Source organism: Phascolarctos cinereus, unplaced genomic scaffold, assembly GCF_003287225.1.
Source record: "Phascolarctos cinereus isolate Bilbo 61053 unplaced genomic scaffold, phaCin_HiC Scaffold_4;HRSCAF=312, whole genome shotgun sequence".
NCBI lineage: Eukaryota > Metazoa > Chordata > Mammalia > Diprotodontia > Phascolarctidae > Phascolarctos > Phascolarctos cinereus.
The window spans coordinates 279,590,509-279,611,258 of record NW_027555847.1 but is presented as its reverse complement, the minus strand read 5'-3'; the positions used below and the strand labels follow the sequence as shown (position 1 = coordinate 279,611,258).

At 34.9% G+C, this 20,750-nt stretch overlaps 1 protein-coding gene across 8 annotated transcripts in view; it reads right to left on the bottom strand.

Moving 5' to 3' along the window:
* Window positions 1–20,750, bottom strand: part of FER (FER tyrosine kinase) — a 257,864-nt gene that overhangs the window by 38,987 nt on the left and 198,127 nt on the right. Inside the window, exon 18 of one of the 8 annotated variants that reach the window (XR_013486092.1) lies at window positions 205–297. The exons of the other annotated variants lie outside the window; for them this stretch is intronic. The gene's annotated coding sequence lies outside the window, so the exon portion shown is untranslated. The remainder of the gene's footprint in view (window positions 1–204; window positions 298–20,750) is intronic. 8 annotated transcript variants of the gene reach the window in all.

Sequence of the window (20,750 nt, the reverse complement as noted above, 5' to 3'; positions counted from 1 at the left end):
GTGATATCTGAGTGAAATTGTATCTGGATTTGAGAGAGGCAGGGTATGATTAACTAGGTGGGAACTGGGTTTAAACTATCTCTCATGAAATCTAAGGTAGATGGGAGTTTTGGTGATAATAACAGAATCTGATCTGATTTCATTTGATTATTAAACTGTTGCAGGAACTGTGCTGTTTAACATTTTTTTACTCCAGGCACTTACCCTAGCATACAGTAGGCTCTTATTCCACATTTATATAATTAAATCCGATGGGAAACGATACTTGGTCACTATAGTTGGTCTAGGCCACTATATCTAAAAGCAAAGTAAATAGAGGTCATATATATGAGTAAGCCTCTACAAGGCCTTCCCTTTAAAGATTTTGTTTCTTTGCTATGAACAGTCATTTGACCCTGTATAATTTTGTTTAAGGAATACTTTACAATTAAGAACTATAAGGGACCTTAAATATTATCTAGTCCAACACCTTTATTTTAGAGATAAGGAAACACAAGAGAAGTTGCGTGTAACTTGCCCAAGGACACAAAAGTATCAGAACCAAATTCAAACTTAGGTAATCTGACTCAAGATTTTTTATCTTTTTACTGTACCTCAAGGGGTAATAAGCTTAGAAAAATGGTATAGTGAATAAAAATTTTGGTCTTTTCCTTTTAGGTTTCAAATATTAGGGCTATTGCCTGTAGATATGATAGATAAATAGATAATGAGGAATGGGAAATAGCCTAAGGAATATAGAACACTGTTCAAGTACTCTCATTTTCTCAAGAAGTACTGAATAAAAATGTATGGTTTAATTCAATTCCATTTAATTTAACAAGTATTATATAACCATCTCTGTGATACGCACTGTGGGAGATATAAAAGAAATACAACTTATGTTCTATTTATCCAAAGGTCCTTTAGCAGGCATAACATAAACAACCACAGAACAAGCAAAATGGGCCTCTCCAAGCAGTCAAAGCTCAAGAACTTTTGTCAAAATAAAGTCTCTCAGGCACTTACCCAGAGCCTTTTATTTTAGACACAAATCTAATGACCTTGAAGATTAGAAGCAGCAAACTGAAAGGCAGTACTGTACCAGCTATTTAGAGGCAAGAAGAGAGATAACCCCAAGTAGAAAAGACAGAAAAACTATAAAACTGTAAAAAGCAGACATAAGAACTAAAATGTACAGTAGTCATGAGCCACTTAGAGTAGAGGAAAACAGCCTAACATACTTCAACAAGCACAGAAGACAATATTCTACCCAGTATAATAATAGTAATACTCCATAATTATGCCCTTGAGTAATACAAATTTTTATTATATATGCAAATATAATAAAATGTGTAAAACATATTAAATATCCTTCCCTGAAAAGGGGCAGGGAAGTGTGTAATTCACTAGGAATATTTCCACCTAAAATGGATAAAATAAAGTGTTTTCTCTCTCTTTCCTCTTACACACACACACACACACACACACACACACACACACACACACACACACAAGTTCTTGAACTGAAAGAACTTCTAATATTTTGGAGGGTACAAGACTTACATAAAACAAAGAACAATCACAGCTATTGCAAAGTTGAATATAATTAAGTGCCACAAGGTCTGGTACAGTAAGTAACTGCTACAGGCAGTCAGGAAGGGGAAAGAAAGATACTGGCTAGAGTTATTAGGAGAGGCTTTGCTGAAGAGATGTGCCCTGAAGAAATGGTATGATTTACAAAAAAGGGACCATTATGTGCAGCTGAATGCAAAAATTATAGAGCTCATTTGTGTCTGTATGTGTTTGTATGTGTACATGTGTATCCTTGATATATACTACAAATTGACAATGAGTTCTTTCCAACTGTGGCAACAACAAAATGTCCAGTCATATCAGTTAATAATTTAAGGAATTAACTCATAAATCAGAAAAAAAGTATCTTATTTCAAAGTATATGAAATAAAATGATCAAAACATTCACTAGCGGATATAGCACATTTCAATTGTTCAGTAAACCTTCAACAAAAAATTGCTAAATAGTCAATGGACTACCAATCAATATTGATGAATAACGATGATGAAGTAAAACAAAATGGATTCAAATAGCAGATTAGACATTAGGAAAGCAAACAACAATGTACAATGAGAGATACACATGATACATTGGAGATAATCAACAACAAATTGGAGAAGGATGGGACTAACATTAATGGGGATCACGAAAGGCTTCTTGCAGAAGGTGGGATTTAAGCTGGGATTTAAAAGAAGCCACCAAGTTCATGACTGTGAACTTCAGCGACAGAAAGGATGATGGAACTCTGGACAGAAACAGAGAAGTTCAGAAAAGAGATGGGTTGAAAAGAGACAGGTTTGGGAGAAATGCTTTGAGAGCAAGTTAAGTGTTTTGGAAGTGCTTGATTCTTTCAAATTATGAGGAATTCAGTAAAACAATTTAAGGCCCTTGTGGCCCCAAAATTAACACTAATGAAATCAATAAAATTACAAATCAAGTCTTTCAGAAATTGTCTCTCCCCAACTTTATATTCCAGAAAGAGAATATACTGAGACAATCTGCTTAATTAAGCTTTAGCTTTTAAATTATTTCTTCCAAAAGCATCCTTGGAATAACTTTAACATAATCAAACTGAAATGAGAAGAGAAGAACAAGTGATGGAATTGGGTGATGAATTCATTGAACTTCAACTCACAGTAACATATCCTTCCTAAAAATAAATGGATTTACTTCACAATTTTTATTGTCAATCTTACAAGTTTACTTTGCTTCTGACCTTTTCATTCTGTATTTATGAAAAAACTTCTGTAGCCTTTTAACTCATCTTGAAGAAACAAGTTTTGAAAAATGTCATTATGGTTACAGAATGGCAAAGCCTGGAAGAATCTATCAGTTTGGATTTCCTTTCCCCAAGCGCCCATCCAGTTTGATCTGTCAATCTAGTCAACTTCAAGAAAAAACATATAGAATACAGGTTTATGTTTGCCTGTCTGACAAGAATATTTAGAGAGAGGGAAATCTTCAGTGATTTTTTAATAACAATACAATTCATCTGCTCTCAAAGGCTCAGCTCTTTCCTCAGTTCTGACTGCTAACATGGTAGCTCTGATGATTCTGACCCTTTAAACTGCTGGTCTGTTACTATGGTGACCACTCTCTCAAGGAAGTGTCTGCTCTAGAGGTCCTAAGAACTTCAAAATTGGTCAGTGAGATATAGAACATCTAAAGATGTTCTATCATAAGAAAAGAATGGGGGAGGATTTTGGAGAATTGATGTTTAGTAATCTGCTTAAGAGCTGTTAATGCTGAAGGAGAGAAGAAAACATGGTTTGGCATCATCTATAGAAAGGTGAGCTTAGTACCATAATGGCATTTTCCATTCTAATTTTAATTTTCCAAAAGTATATTTAGTTACATAGTGCAATAATTCACCAAAGGAAGTTACTAAGGCACAAATATGGGAGGCATATAAGTGTAAACTACCTACACCGTTCTGAATTTAGCAAGAAACAAGGAGGACTGACAGATGAGAAAGCTAATAAATTCCTAATCTCTGTCATTTATAATTCTTCACTGTTTTTCCCTTTGTGATTTTTAAGGCAAGACAACTACCACGAATTGAGCTTAAGGTCAAACTGAGCCCCTAACAAAGAACTTTACAGTTCTACCAGACAATTTTAATTTTAGAATGTAATGCCTTATTTCTGCTGTATCAATTGAAAACTAAAATAATTGAATAGCAATCTAATTTGTTAAGAAATATTTCAGGTGTGTGTGAGAGACAGAGAGACAAACAGACAAGACAGACAGATGGGGGTGGGGGTGGGGAGGAGGGAGAGTGTAAGTGCTGTTTTGGTTTTCTTCTCCCCCTACCCCCCACAAGATACAGTTTTGGGAGTTGTCCATTTGTATTTCAACTCAATAATCCATGCTAGGAAAATACTGCATAATCAACGGCCTATAATCAATAGCTTGTCAGCACTGTATACTGTCATCATAAAAATACATTTTTATGCAGGGCCCTGAGCTGTGTGGAGGGTATTCTAGAAGGAGGCATGACACTCTATTCTTCTAATTCTGTATGAGACATGTTTCCTATTCATAAGTTCTCTTTTCTATAACTGGTGCCTCTGCTTAATACCTGGAAACCTTTCTGAGATGCACAGACTAACTATTCATGACCTTACTGTATGCTAAGTCTGTACAATATCTCCCATGTGCCTAGCACATAGTACATATTAAATGTTGCTTGCATGATTAGAATTTTTTAAAAAGTTATTTAACACTCACACCATATTAAACTTTTTTAAGTATTTTAGTCATTTTTCCAATTACAAACACTTCAAGTAAAAGTACATATACTAAACTTCTTTGTACTCCCACACCATCCAGCACACATATTCTCTGAATAAATGTTTGCTAAATGAATTGGTGTGTCTTAGTGTGTCTCCCTCATTCGTTCACTGTTTGGAAAGGCCCAACACCTCTGCTGGGTCTAGTGCACTCTCAGGCCAGCTTTGTACTCCTTTGCTTCAAGTCTTTCTTCTACCAGCAAGGGCAAAGGGCTTACTTTCACCCCAGCCAGTCCAAAGTCCCTCTCCCTATTACCATATGACTTGGTCAGGCCTCGCTGGGCAGCATAACTTATTCCTAATCTTTTCCCTAATTCAAAGTACTTCAAATGTACCCACTTGACATGGAATTTAATAAAATTCTAAAAAGATGTATTCCAATTATTCAGACTAATGTTTGTTCCCTTTAGTGCACATAAAAAAGTTCTGGTTGCGTTACAAAATTTTCCTAATATAAATAATAGAGAAAAATATGAATTAAGGAAATTAAGGGAAACACAGTTTCATTACTTTAAAATCCAATAATTTGAATTAATAACAAAGTATACTCAAGAAGAGGACCTGTTTTATACAACAGGCTCTAATAATTTATATTTTCTGTAACAGATGCTAATTAGGTATTAAGGGAGAAATCTGGTGTAGTGGAAGGAGAATTGATCAGACAACCATGAAATTTGGGCTCCGCTCCTAGCTCTGATACTATCTTGATGACCTTGAGCAAGTCACCTTCCTCCCAGAGTCTTAGTTTCCTTATCAACTAAATGAGGGGCTTAGACGAAATGATCTCCAACGTTCTCTCTGGTTCTGTGATTTTGCAAATCTGGATTTAATTATGATTATTTTTCTCAAAAACAGTCTGTGTTCTTAGACAGGCTGAATGTTTTTCTTATGGTTGTATTTGCACTATTAACCTGCTTCATGGTTGTTCTGTCATTCACTCGTGTCCAGCTCTTTGTAAGCCCATGGACCACAGCACGCCAATATTGTCCATGGGGTTTTCTTGGCCAAGACACTGGACTGGTTGGCCATTCCTTCTCCAGTGGATTAAGGCAAAAGAGGTTAAGTAACTTGCCTAGGGTCACACAGCTAGTGTCTGAGGCTGGATTTGAACCCAGGTCTTCCTGACTCCAGGCCAAGTGCTCTATCTACTGAGCCACCTAGTTGCCTTCATTAATTTGCTTAGCTATATTCTTTTTCCACAGTTGGCACAAAAGCAAACTTCAGGTCAGTCTGAGTTTGAATTGCTGTACAGATAGTACTTAATATTCTGTACTAAATATCAGAATTCTGAATTCATGGAATCATAAAATGTCAGTGCTTTAGAGATCAAGTCAAACACCTAGCAAAAATATCAAATCTAGCACCTGGTAAGCACTTAATGTTTTGAACTGAGCTCCCTTATTTTACAGGAAATTAAAGATGTAAACAACATCCCAAAGTTGTATTAGTATTGTGTAGCCTGTTTTCTGATTTTAACTTCAGTGTTATTTCTATTATGCCAAAAAATACAGGACTCTCTAAGGAAGTCGTTTCATTTTATACATGAAGGAAAATGGTTTCAGTGCCTTTGTAAAATAAAGGCAAAAGAATAAATAAACAGGTAAACAATGTAACAATTTTACAAACTGCTTTTACATGTTCTGAACAACTGAGCATCTAAGTTCCCACACCCTCAAAATGAAAATGCAACTGTACCTCAGTAGGGTTTTGATGAGAAAAGTCAAATAAAATGTAAATTAGAATTTTAAGAACTAAGAAATTATACAAATATGAAAAGTCACGAAGTTCTTTCTGGGAACTTATTCTCACAATAAGAAATCTATCAAAGTTAACAGCACTGTAGCCCAGAGCCTGAGTCATTAGGGAAATGCTTGAAATATTTAACATCAGAAAAAAAATTCAAAACTCATTGCTAGTAATCAAATAAAACCAAAATCTAATAAAATGTACATCACAACAGCAAATGCCAACAAGATTTATGATTTATTAAAGTTACAGGGAAAGCAATGTGGATCAAAGAAAATGGAATATAGAACACCAAAAGTTTTCATCTTTGTCTATTGCTGATCACAACAGTAACTTGCATCAAAGAAAGGATCACTAAGAAAGCCTATATAACATCAAACTGCCAACAAATTTTAAGGTATAACAAACATCTCTTAGAAGTTTCATAAAGACTAGATTCAACCCAACCATGTATAAAATTTCAGTTAACTGAAAAATGGGAAATTAAAGGATCCCAAATAGTTTCGGAAGCTTGTAAGAGGACACCCCCTGCTTCATCACAATAAGCAATGTGAATTCCAGTTAGTTCAATATTAATCATAATATACTTTGATATTCCTGGTTGCTGGATGGCCCATATGAAAGACTGTGATGAGTATGCTTCTAGCAAAAATGAATTAATTATTCAGGAGCTGATGATCATAGTTTTCCTATTTAGATTTTTTGATTCTTTTACCAACTCTTCCCTTTTTTCATTTTCCCTATGACCGATCACTTGGATGCTTAACAATACATAAGAGCTCCCAAAGAAAGTTCTAGCACTGTCCAACATTTGTTAGATTAAGTACATAATCTCTCAATTCAATTTAATTTGACTCAATTTAACAAACATCCATTAAACACATAAGCAGCATATAGGTGCAAAATACTGTGGGTACAAAGATGAAAAACAGAATTAATAGTTCTTGCTGCCAAAGTTACAGTTTACTAGGGGAATACGATATGTCCAAATTTATGAATGTCCAAATTGTGAATAACAATAACATTCATTTGGACAAATTCAATTCAGTTCAACAATCATTTATTAAAGTGCCTACACTGTGCTAGATAATAGGGATAAAAAGAGTAAAATTAAAGTCCTAGTCCCTGCCCTCAAAGAGCTTACATTCTACTGGGAAAAAAAAAACAAACCTGAACATAGATCAATAAATACAAAATTTACACAAAATAAACACAAAGTAATTTTGCCTATTTTTATCAACAAATCAACAATTCATATTGCACAGGGTAAACTAGAAAAATAAAATAATCATGGAATTCTTCAGAGGTCAGCTAGCATGGTACCTATTATGTTAAAACAAAATCTATTCTAACAATAATGTAAACTTAAATATTTTCTATCATATCCTACAACTAACCAATAAACAGTTGTACAGATGTGGCTTCAATTCTGATGATAGTGGATGGCTTACTACTTATTTCCTCGGACAACTAAATTTACTTTTGACAGCTCTAATTATTAGGAAGTTCTTTCTGAGATTAAATCTGCCTCTATGACACTTTCACTCACTTGGGCCAACTTCTGCCCTCTGCAACCATAAAATTTATAAAATGAGTTTTTAAGAATCCAGTCAGTTTTCCTTGCTATCAATCAACTAACAAATATTCATTCCATCATTCCTGTTCATAACAAGATGATTCTTTGAAAGTTTTTCTTAAAGAAACAAGGGGACAATTACATATCTGCTGGGATGAGCTGAACAAAAGGGGCAAGCTAGATTTTTTTAAAAATAGCTTACACTTAATATGGCCCTTAATTACAGAATCTTGTCACATTCTTATCATATCCCCCTGAAAATAGGCATTATTAGCACTCATTTTTAAAAATAAGGAAAGGAAGGCTTAAAAACGTTAAATACTTGCCTAAGGTCCAACAGCTAATAGGTGACAAAGTCAGACTCAAACCCAGGTCTTTTGATTCCAAGTTTAGAGCTCTTTCCTCTACATGATTCCAATTCTTTATTTATTGAAATTGAATCACAGCTGCTGGAAAAAGGAATACTAGAAGATGCATAATAACTTTGCAGATAAAGAAACTAAGGCAGTTGTGGCTAGGGGTGCACCAGCACAATTGGCTCTAAAAATATTCTTTTTCATTAAACTATCTTCTGAGAATTCTGGCCTGGGCACTGGATTGAACCTGGGTTCTGCCCTTTACTATCTGGGTGACCTTGGATAAGTCATTTAACCTGGGCCTCAGTTTTCTCCTTGTTAAATGAAAGGACTTGACTGGAACAATCTCCCGAGACCCTTCCAGTCTTTAATCTATGGTCTTCGTGCCCTGCCACAGGCCATAATGTTGCCTCTCCATGGTGTTCTTAATGCTACTTTCACAAAAAGGAAATTTCCTGGAACCTACAAGTAACACAATAAACAGATGTTTCTTTGGTTTTTTTATGATCCAAATTACATGAAAATGAAGAGAAAGGCGTATAATTAGTGTTTATAGCTAAAATTTCCAAATGTTTTCTCTGAGCCCCAAAACTGTTATCAACACTAAAATAGGAAGCTTTGCTCACGAGTATAGCATACAAAAACATATCTATTAAAAATGAATTATACAACAGGAAATAAGATACTGATATTAGAAATTCAAAGCATACCTGCATTTTATTTTGCTCTGTTTATAAAACATGTAAAAGATATGAAGGACTTTGTCAGATTAATTAAAATTAGGTTCCTTGGAGAGTGTTTGCTTTAGTGTTTAGTAGGACCCTAAAGGTCATTTAATTAAGATTTTTACCTAATCTGCTTCCAAAACATTGTGGTAGATTACAGTGTAAATTTAAAAAAAATTAGGTATAAAATAGGGCAGAAGCCACCAGAAGCAAATCATATCTGTGCATTAACACTGTCTCTAACTTTTCTGGTAGCTAAGGCAAAAGGGAGTATATATGAGGTCATGAAATTTCTGGTCCTGGTAAGAAATATACTGGACAACATTTAAAAAACAAAAACAAAAACAAAAACAAAATAAACTCTATTTGAATTGATGGCTTATATCAGAGGCAGAAGGCATCACATTAAATTTTAACTCAGAGAAGGAATTTTTTTAGAGGGAATGTAAATATGAATTTTCTTTTTTGACGATTTAATGATGCAAGAATAGGCCTAGAAAATACAGGGCTAGTTAATATTCCCTGTATCAGAGTGCTTTCCAAACAGTCAAATCATGAAGAGATATCAACTCTTACAATTTATGGCATTACAGCTGACTGTTGTTGTCAAGTGAAGGTGAGAGCTGTTTCTAAAAATCTCCTGACTATAACAATCTCATCTAGTGAAATATAGTGAGGCAATTCACTAGTGAGGAAAAATAAAGTGAGGCAATTCACAAAGTGAGGAAATACAGTAAAATAGGAGGCAATTCAAAAGAGGAAGTTATGACATTAGTAAAAGGATCATGCAGTTTACTGACTCAGAAAAATCTCTTACTTTACTTATTATATTTTTGATTTGAACCAGTTAAACTATGCTTATAGTGTGGCCCAGTTTCTCAATTTGCTGACTTCTAATGTTTTATTTCTTATGATGCTAAGTCCTTTCCACTGCCACCTCTGGAAGAAAGATGACAATATACCAAATTAGCTGGTATAAATCGAAGAGACTGGTTTTTATTCTGAATTGTGAATTTGGGTGAAAACTCAAATCAATTTACTAGCTCCTATTTCTGATCCTTAATATATATGTGAAAAAGCACTGTAAGAAATAAAATGATCTTCTTTAAAAGATGACCTTCATTAGAAAAATACGTCCCAGCAAGAAAACATCTTTCACCAAATTACCACAGATTTCTGTTCAGTGAAGCTATTTTAAAACTATTTATACTCTTTTAAAGAAGATTTAAAAACACAGAATTGCTATTTCTTGTACAAAGACAATTTTGCAAAATGACATTCTGATTACATTACAAATCACAAATATAATCAAATAACACAGCCTGGAAGAAAGCTAGAGCTTCTGAGAGGCAAAGGTGAAGAATTACTACGTTCTGGACATGGGAAGAATAGACTACCTTGTTAAATTTATGAAGAAAGGATTGAAGACAGGAGAGATTCAAACAGGAGTTCAATTAGGAAGATACTGCAGTAGTCTAGCAAAGAGGTGATGAGGATGATGGATGTAGAGGGAGCCTTTAAGTGGGGCCTCCTTAGGACTGAGATCAGTAACAGCAGCTCCAAAAATCCCATTACAGCTGGAGCAGAGGGAAGAATCTGAGACAGGGCTGACATGAGCCACCAGGAAAGGAAGAAGCAAGAAATTATGGCAGAGGGCAGGGCCTGGTTGCAGTAATCTCATTTAAAACTGCAAGGCAAGAGCAGTGGCATCTAGATTGCAAAGAAAGTAGGACCAGATAGGGCCTGCCCATTCATCCCAAGAAAGGCAAAAATAACTTCACAAAAAGTACAAGCAGGGTCTCAGAAAAGAAGAATGGCTATAAATATAAAGACTATAAATACTACTGAAATAAATAAAGACAAGGCATAAATGCCTAGGGGAAATAAATCAAGAGATAATTAAATTAGGTCTTTAGAGGAAAAATGAGGAAAATAAATAGTTTAGAATTTGGAAAATCTTTATCAAGTAATGGACTTTCTGAAATATGGAATGGAATAAGAATAACTTAATGATTCCCTCAGAAAAGACATATTAGAACAATGTCAAAAGTTTTTAAAAAAGAATTTCTTCTAAAAATAGACAGGAGGACCTGAGTTCAAATCTAGCCTCAGACCAAACACTTGACACTTACTAGCTGTGTGACCCTGGCAAGTCACTTAACCCCAACTGCCTTGAAAAAAAAAAACCTAACCATAATAAAACGAATTGGTAGCTAACCTGATTTTTTAAAAACAGGAAAATAAATAATTAAATAAAAACCAAACAAATAAATAAATAAATGAAAATAACAAATATAAAAATAAAATAAATTAAATAAATAAAAATAAACAAAATAAATAATAAAATAAAATAAAAATTAAAAAAAAACAAAACTGAAAAAGTATAATTCATAGCAGATGAGAAGGAAATAAAGAACATTATCAAAAAAGACTATTTTTCCCATACAAAATTATGTAAAGTGACTAAAATGCCTATGCCCTTGACTCAGCAATCCCATTACTAGACTTTTTCCCCAAGGAAATTATTGATAGGAATTAAATCTGCATATGCACCAAAATATATTTAGCAGAACTTTTTGCGATAGCAAAGAATTTAAACCAAAGTAGACACCCACTGATTGGAGAAATGCTAAACAAACTGTAATAAGTGAATTTAACTGGAATATTACTGTTCTGTAAGAAAAGACAAATGTGTCAAATACAGAGTGGCATGGCAAGATCTACATGAATTCGTACAGTGTAAAGCAAGCAGAGCCAAGAAAATGACTACAAGAGTGTAAATAGAAAGAACCAATACAAACAAATCAAAAGTGACTGTTACAAAACTGTAAAAAATAAGGACGGCTGAAGAAGACACTTTTCATCCACTACTCCTCTGCAGAGGTCAGAGATCCACAAATATTGTACAACATAGATACTTTCAGACTTTCCTGATGCATTGTTTAATTATGCTGAATTTTTTCTTTTCTTTTTTGTCTTAAAATATAGTTAGTTATATGTGATGGGCTTTCTGTGAGGGAAAAGAGGTAGATCCTAGGGGAAACTATGGTAATGTTAAAAAAATCAATAAAACTTACTTAAGATGATTTTGCACAATGATACGCCAAGAAAACTGATAAAACAGATGAATATTTTACAAAAAAATTTTACAAATACTTTATAAAAATAAAGTATTTAAAAATAGGGCAAGAAATAGGGAAGTTAAAGAAAAACCCTAAATCATAAAGAGATATTGAAAAACTATGAAGGAACTCTCAAAGGGAAAAAAAAATTCCCGAGATTAGATGGCAAAGAAGATACAGCAACATATTAAAAATATGACATAATGGACAGGTTGGATTTATACTAGCAATGAAGAATTGTTTCAGTATTTTAAAAACAGATCACATTAACAAAAAAATTAGAATCACCTGGTTACATCAACAGGTGGGAACATAGTATTTGACAAAATGCGCTACTCTTTTATATTAAAAAAAAAACATTAAAAAGTACAGGAAACACTAGCCAAGATGGCAAAGTAAAAACTGCCAAATTTTCTCTTATAACATCTCCAAAAAAAAAAACATGTAGAAAATTAATCAGATTGAGTCCTGACAGAGAAATTTAAGAAAAAAAAAATCAAAATGATTTGTTTTTCCAGCCCAGGTTGGCATAGGGCAAGAGAGAGGTCTGTTCCTAGCCAGAAGCATTCCTTGTGGAGCCTTCCAACATGAGAGACTACACCAGAACTATGGTTCTCTACTAGGACAAGAAGAGTCACACATCCATACAAAGAAACCCAAGATTGGCAGGAAACAGGAAGAGATTACAATTGGCAGAAGTTAAAATGGTCAATTTTGATTACGTAAAAATTTAAAAGTTCTTGCAAAGCAAAACCAATGCAATTATGTTTAAAAGAAAAGCAGGAAATTGGGGAAAATCTTTGCAGCAAATTTCTCTAACAAAAGTTTCATTTCTAAGATATATAGGGAACTGATTCAAATTTATAAGAATAAAAGTTAGCCATTTTCCAGTTGACAAATAGGCAAAAGATATGAAGAGGCAATTGCAGAGGAAGAAATCCAAACCTTCAATTAGTCATGTTTAGAAATGTCTTAAATTACTAATAATTAGAAAAAAATAATTAAAAGTAAAATAAATCTGAGCTTCTATCTCATAGCTCTCAAACTGGCAAAGGTTACAAAAAACAAAAAAAGGAAAATGACAAACACTAGAGAGGCTGGAAACAGGTACATTAATGAATTGTTGGTGGAACTATGAACTGTCCCAGCCATTCCATAAAGTAATTTGGAACTATGTCTCAAAAGTCCTTAAATTGTGCATACCTTCTGACCCAGACATACTCCAAAGAGATCAAAGAAAGAGGAAAAGAATTCATAAGTATAAAAAATACTTGTAGCTGCTCCTTTTGTGGAGGCAAAGAATTGGAACCTTAGGAGGTGCTCAATAACTGAGGAATGGCTGAACAAGGTATGTATTAACATCATGGAATGTTGTTGTGTTGTAAGAAATTATGAAGGTGATGGTTTCAGAGAACCTAGAAGATTTGTATGAACTGATGCAGAGTAAAGTGAGCAGAATCAGGAGAACAATTTATGCAACAACAATTCTGCAAAGATAAACAAATCCAGGCAGGAAGAGGAAAAGATATTCTATTCAAAATAACTACCGAATAGAAAAGCTATCTGGGGGGCAGTTAGGTGGTACAGTGGATAGACCACTGGCCCTGAAGTCGGAAGGACCTAGGTTCAAATCCAGCCTCAGACACATAACACTAGCTGTGTGATGCTGGGCAAGTCACTTTTTGCCTAGACAAAAAAAGAAAAAAAAAAGCTATCTAGGAGTATACCTACCAAAATGCATATAAGGAACTATATAAATAGAATTATAAAATATTCTTTACAGGAATAAAGGAAGATAAATAATTGGAAAAATAATTAATTTCCTATGCATGGGCCACACTAATATAATGATGATGATAATGCTTTAGCTAATTTTTATGGATTTATTGCCACACCAACGAAATTAAAGATCTAGACAATTAAAGACTCAGTAAACATAACAACTAAATTCTTCTGGATGAACAAAGTGTAAAAAATATCAAGGAAAATACCAAAGGGAAAAAAAAGGTAGGAAGGAAGGGGGCCTACTAGCACCAGATTTCAAGCAATAGTATCACACAGTAATCATCAAAACTATTTGGTGCTATTTTTGAAAAAAAAAATAGAAAAATTGATAAATGGAATATCTTAGGTAAGTAAGACCAGAAGCAATCAAATATAGTAGGACAGTGTTCACAGTGTCAATAGGATTACAGAGAACTGGAAGGCATCTTAAAGACCACATAATTCAACCCCATTATTTTACTGATTAGGAAACTCAGGTACAGAGAATTTAAGTGGCTTGTGCAAGGCCACATAGGTAGCAAATAGCAGACCTGGGATTCAAACCCAGGTCCTCTGAGTCTAAACCCAGTATTCCTTACCCTAAACTCAAAGACAACAAGTACTAGGATATGAAATTATTTTTTTGAGGGGGGAGGACAAAAATTTATGGGAAAACAGAAAAGTAATTTGGCAGAAATTAGGTGTAGGTCAGTATTTCAAGATATATACAACAAGAGGCTCCAAATAATACATCACTTAGTTATTAAAGATTACAGAAGGAAATCTGAGAAGAAAACCTTTTGCTAGGTAAGGAGATATTTCTTGATCAAATAAGAAAGAGATTATCATAAAAGATAAAACGGACAGTTTTGACTACCTAAAATTGCAAAGCTTTTAGAAACAAAATCAATGCAATTAGAATTAGAAACAGTTGACTAAGGGAAAAAACTCTTTGCGCCAACTTTTTCTATTAAAGGTCTAGATATCCAAAATATATATTGGGAATTGATAGCAAGAACTAATCCCAAATAATATGCCTAAAGCTATAAACAGGAAATTTTCAAAAGAAGAAAAAGAAGCCATAAATAAGTTCACTCAAAAAATGCCCCGCGTTTATAACATCTGAAGAAATGCAAATTAAGATAAATCTGAGATTCTACTTTATATTCATCAGATTAGTAAGTAAAACCAAAAGAAAAACAACACTTGGTAGATGGGCTGCAGGAAGAATGGCACAGTAATGCACTACAGATGGAGCTGTGAATTGGTCCAGACTGCTCTAAAGGTCCTGAGAGAGAACTGTTCCCCAGATAAAAGTGCTAAGAAGACCTATTTGAAGGCTACAGTGCATTGTGGTCCATCAGTTCATTTGTATGTAACTATTTTCAGAATTTTGAAGGATGTAACTCATAAATTATAAATCAAGTAACTATCTGGTAACTATAGAAAGATTCTATATGCAGTTATACCTAATACACAAGTAGAATTTTTGAGTTTCATATCATGTTTGGGATGGGTCACTGCTTACAAGGAGACCCTGATTTGGGGCATTAGAAGCAAGGAATAAGAAGAATGTTAGAGGAGTTGGGGATAAGAAACAGAGAAGCTCATTATAGAACACAAAAATACAAAAAGGATTTGACCCATACTGAGCGGTAGTCTTTGCAGCTGTTTTTGTTGGAAAAGGGCATGATTCCCTAAAGCATCATCTACAGCTTAAGAGGGGAAAGTTTGCCTTTATTGTCCTTTACTGTCTTCTATGTTAGACAGAGAGAGAAAGTGAGAGAGAGAGAGAGAGAGAGAGAGAGAGAGAGAGAGAGAGAGAGAGAGAGAGAGAGAGAATGAATACAATTGACTTTGAACTTGCTTTGCTTTGAGAAGAGGTCTGACTCTGATGAGAATTAATTGGATAAGACAGACTCCCCAAATGATAATACCACTGGCCTGTCAGTTGCCTAAGCTTAAGACCTAGAAGTCACCTCTTCCTCACATACAACATAAAATCTAAATAATAAAGGTTCAACCTCTACTGATCTCTCTCCTATCCCAATGCAACTTCTCAAGTTCTGGCCTTTGTTGGCTAGCTCCATAATACCTTCTTAGCTAGGCTTCAAATCCCTCTTCTCTCTAACCCATCCACGCTGCAACCAGAATTTCTCCTAATAAAGAAGTGCTGATCACATCCCTGCCTTGCTCAGAAATCTCCAGTGGTCCCTATTACTTATAAAATAAAACACAAATTACTTAGCTTGGCATTCAAGTTGCTTTTATATTGTTCCTTTTTACACATTCTACATTTCAGCCAATCTTTATATCAGTGAATCATTCCTTGATCTTGTCCTGCCTTGTCTTGACTCTATGTTTAATATACTGCTTTGGTATTTGAAATGATATTTCTTTCCCTTACATTTTTGCCTGGTAAACTTCTTCCTTTTCTTCAAGGTCCAGCTCACTTGTCACCTCCTCCAAGAAGGCTTGCTGCATTCCTTGAGATTTGTCAGTTCTCTTCTTGAATACCTTACACCGTTTCTGATGGTCTTTTCTATGTATTTCTTATATTATAACTTGCATTACTGGTTTGTCTATCTTATACTTCTACATGAGTATAGACTCTTTCCAAGCCACATCTGAGACTTAGTTCATTTTTATGTATCCAGCTCTTAGTGGAGCACCTAGAATATATCAGAACACTAAAAAAATTTGAATTGAACTTCAACCACATTATAGTGGCCCATATATTTAGACTCAAAGGATAATAAAACAATACTACCAATACTTGGATATAGTCTACTTTCCTACAATCCTCTTTCTACTTCTAGTTCTGAGAACTGTCATCAAATCAACACTATCATTCCTGGAAAGAATGAGTCAATTAACTGTCCAATGATCACTAATAACCAACCAGAGGGAACTAGGAAAGCTCTTTTGCAGAAGGGGGCATTGGAGCCCAGTCTTCAAGGAAGCCAAAGATTCGAAGAAGTAGAGGTGAGGAGGGAGACCATGTCAAGCAAGGAAGTGTGGAGAGGTGAGTAACACATAAGAAGACTTGGGTGGGGCCAGGCTGTAAAGAGTTTTAACTGCCAGAGAAGTTGATATCTGAATTCTAGAATAATAGGGAGCTACTAGTATTTAATGAATGTGGATAAGCACATGTGTGTGACATGGTCAAGCCAGGAAAATCACCTTAGCAGCTGAATGGTGGTAGACTGGAGCAGGAAGAAGACCAATTCGAAGGCAACTGTAATAGTCCAACTGACAGGTGAAGAAAGCCTGTAGTGCTTGTGTTAGTGGAGAGAAGGGAACTTATATGAGAGATAATGTAAAAGTAGAAAGGACAAAAATTGTCAGTGGATTGGCTATGTGGGGTAAGTGCAAGTGAGTATAACACCAAATTCGTGAGGCTAAGTGACTATTTGGCTTTGGTTAGGTAGAAATAGGTGTTTTGTTATGTCCTCTGAATGTGAGGTCATCTTCCCTATTTCCTCATTCTTCCTACATCATTCCTCAACTATATGAACCATATAATCTGCTTTGCAAAATTGCTAATATTCTATGTGCCACACAAGAAGTGAAAATCTTTTCTCAAATATATTTCAAAAGATTATACACAGAAAAATTAGAAAACAATGTGAAATATCTCATTGGAAAAACAACTGACCTGGAAAATAGATCCAGGAGAGAGAATTTAAAAATTATTTCACTATCTGAAAGCCATGATCAAAAAAAGAGCCTAGACATCATCTTTCAAGAAATTATCGAGGAAAACTGCCCTGATATATTAGAACCAGAGGGCAAAATAGAAATTGGAAGAATCCACAGATCTCCTTCTGAAAGAGATCCCCAAAGGAAAACTCCTAGGAATATTATAGCCAAATTCCAGAGTTCCCAGGTCAAGAAGAAAATATTACAAGTTGCCAGAAGGAAACAGTTCAAGTACTGTGCAAACACAATCAGGATAACACAAGATTTAGCAGCTTCTACATTAAAGGACCGCAGGGAATGGAATATAATATTCTGGAGGGCAAAGGAGATAGGATTACAGCCAAGAATCACCTACCCAACAAAACTGAGTATAATCCTTCAGGGGAAAAAATGGTCATTCAGTGAAATAGAGGACTTTCCAGCATTCCTGACGAAAAGACCAGAGCTGAATAGAAAATCTGAATTTCAAATACAGGACTCAAGTGGAACATGAAGAGGTAAACAGGAAAAAGAAATCATAAGAGACTTATCAGGAAAAAAAATTATATGTATGTATATATAGATAGATAGAGGGCACAGGGTGAGTTGAAGATTAAGGGGTCATATCTGGAGAATAACTTTAAGGGATAGGATAAGATGGATACTCGGAGAAAAAGAAAGGGAGAGGTAGAATGGGGTAAATCATCTCACAAAAAAAAACAGAAAAGAAAAGTTTCTTACAGTGGAGGGGAAGCAGGGAAGGTGAGAGGGAATGAGTGAATCTTATTCTCATAGGATTTGGCTTAAGGAGGGAATAACATACACATTCAACTGGGTATGGAAATCTATCTTACCCTACAGGAAAATAGGGGGAGAAGGGGACAAGAGAGCAGGGGGATGATAGAGAGGAGGGCAGAATGGGAAAGGGGGTAATCAGAAGCAAATACTCCTGAGGAGGGACAGGGTCAAAAGAAAGAATAGAATAAATGGGAGGGCAGGATAGGATTAAGGAAAATAGAGTTAGTTTTTCACAACATGTCTACTATGGAAGTGTTTTGCATAACTGCACACGTATAACCTATATTGAGTTGTTTGCCTTTTGAATGAGGATGGGTGGGGAGGGAGAAAAGAGAAAACTTGAAAACTAAAGTTTTAAAAACATATGTTTAAAAAAAATGTTTTCACATGCTACTGGGAAATAAAAAATATAGGAGATGGGGGTATGAAGTCTATCCTGCCCTACAGGAAAATAGAAGGGGAAGGGGATAAGAGAAGCGGAGAGAGATAGAAGAGAGGACAGACTAGGGGAAGGGATATTCAGAATGCATGCCATCTTGGGGTGGGGGGGAGGGAGTAAGATGGGGCGAAAATTTGGAACTCAAAAACTTGTGGAAGTGAATGTTGAAAACTAAAAATAAATAAATTTATATTAAAAAAAGATTATACATACACCCACATATATATTTAAGAACTAGAGATTTATGTGACAGTACCTATACATAACACTTAGCACAGTATTTGGCATATAGTAGTGCCTAATAAATGCTTGTTGATTGAGCAAATATCTATGCTCAAAATATGGGATGAAGCAGATAATATGATTTAACTGAGAAAATAATGTAAATCATATTTATTATGTCATAGTTAAGAGAAATATTTTTCCTTAGAGGGACAAAAAAAATCAGTAAATACTAATGGAGCTTTAGTATTAGCTCACACATACATCATGCCTATTGCATCTACTACATGACTCACTGAAGCAGAAAATATCTCAGTGCTGCATTAGAATTAAGCTTTTTCTTTCTTATCAATAAAACTATACTATGTGTCAGGACAGATATATTTTCTTTGCAAAAATGCAATGTACAAAAAAAAAAAGAATGCAATGCATTCCAAAAAAGTAGTTACAAGTTCATCTTAGTAATTTTCACTGGGTCAAAGAAGTTCAATGTCATGTCAAATTCTACAGGGGGAGCCTGAAGTGAAAGTGATTACAATTCAGTTTCCTTGACTTGCAGTAATTATAAAGTTCTTGGCATAATCAGTATGACCTTCAAGCAAACTGTCACTTAAATTCTTCAAATTGTCCCCTGAACAACATGACATATAGGTGGTGACACATTTCTACTCTTAGTTGTGAAGCGCATATGGTTGTTCATACTTAGTTATTTCATGCATACAGAACATCAGTAACAAGTATTAAAAGATGCCCTAACAGCTCTTTAATAACTAATATTTATAGAGACAAAGGGTGTCATGGAGGAAGAGCCAGACTTGGAATCAAGAAACATGGCTTCAAGCTCTGCTTCTTATATATATTGGCTAAGTGACCCTGGACAAATAACTTAACCCCTCAGTAGCCCAAGTAACTTTCTAAGACTGTGTAACTTTAATAAAAGTTGTACATCTATATCAATAGAGCAATTTCCATATACCAATGAAATTGTAAGTCTGTACCCTGCCAAAATCTATAGTTTTAGAAACTGATACTAAAATTCATTCATATTTTTCCTGCCTGATTTTACTATGCAATTTAAAAAGAAAGCCACTTATTATTCTTAATCTGTAGCTTTATCTTAAATCATATTTTTTATGAATATATCATCAAATCTCAACTGGGTTATGATTGTTGCAAGGCTAACATTCTATTCCTTGTCAATCAATCTGGTATCCCATTCTTTACTGTGTTCTAAACCTTTTATGCTTCCCATGGCTTTCCCTTCCCCCCATCCTCTTTGCCAAGGGCTTCACCTCATATTTCAGGAAAAATAATTTAGTCTATCCTCCTGAATAAAAGAACTAGCCCTTTACCCTGCCAAGGCCAACTCCCTGATTCCACCTCCTCCTAACTTCAACAGATTGACCCCATTATCATTCCTCTTACTCTATTATCTACTAGTTTCTTCCCTGTTTCCTATCAATGTCCATGCTTCTGTGTGTCAACAGGCAATCACAACATCATGAGACTTACGTGAAAATCAAGTTTATTACAAGAGAAATGAACACACATGTGGAACCCAAAGAGTTCACAGTCCTTACAGAAGTTTGCCTATTTATGAGAGTACAACAAAAGGAGGAGAAGAAAACAGGAAAGGTCATAGCATGGGAGAGGGAAAGGTGCAGAGCAGGGGAGAAAAAAGGCAAAACCCCTGCTGAAGGAGAGGAGCAAGGAGATGGTAAAAGCTTCATTCTTTTCACTTGGGAACTGCTAGACTATGAAGATAGGAGGGTCCATTTATCTGCAAAGGACCCCAGTTGGACAAATAGTTTCCAAGGCTGGCACAGATTGGCTGGCACTTGTCTTGCCTCCCAAGGACACATAAAGAATCCAGCTTGGGGTGTAAACCACAAATTATGTAAGCTGGGGGTTAGGGCTTTGTCCTTAATGCATTCAGGAGCTTTGGGTCCAGTATTTCTGGAAAATATGGCAACTCAA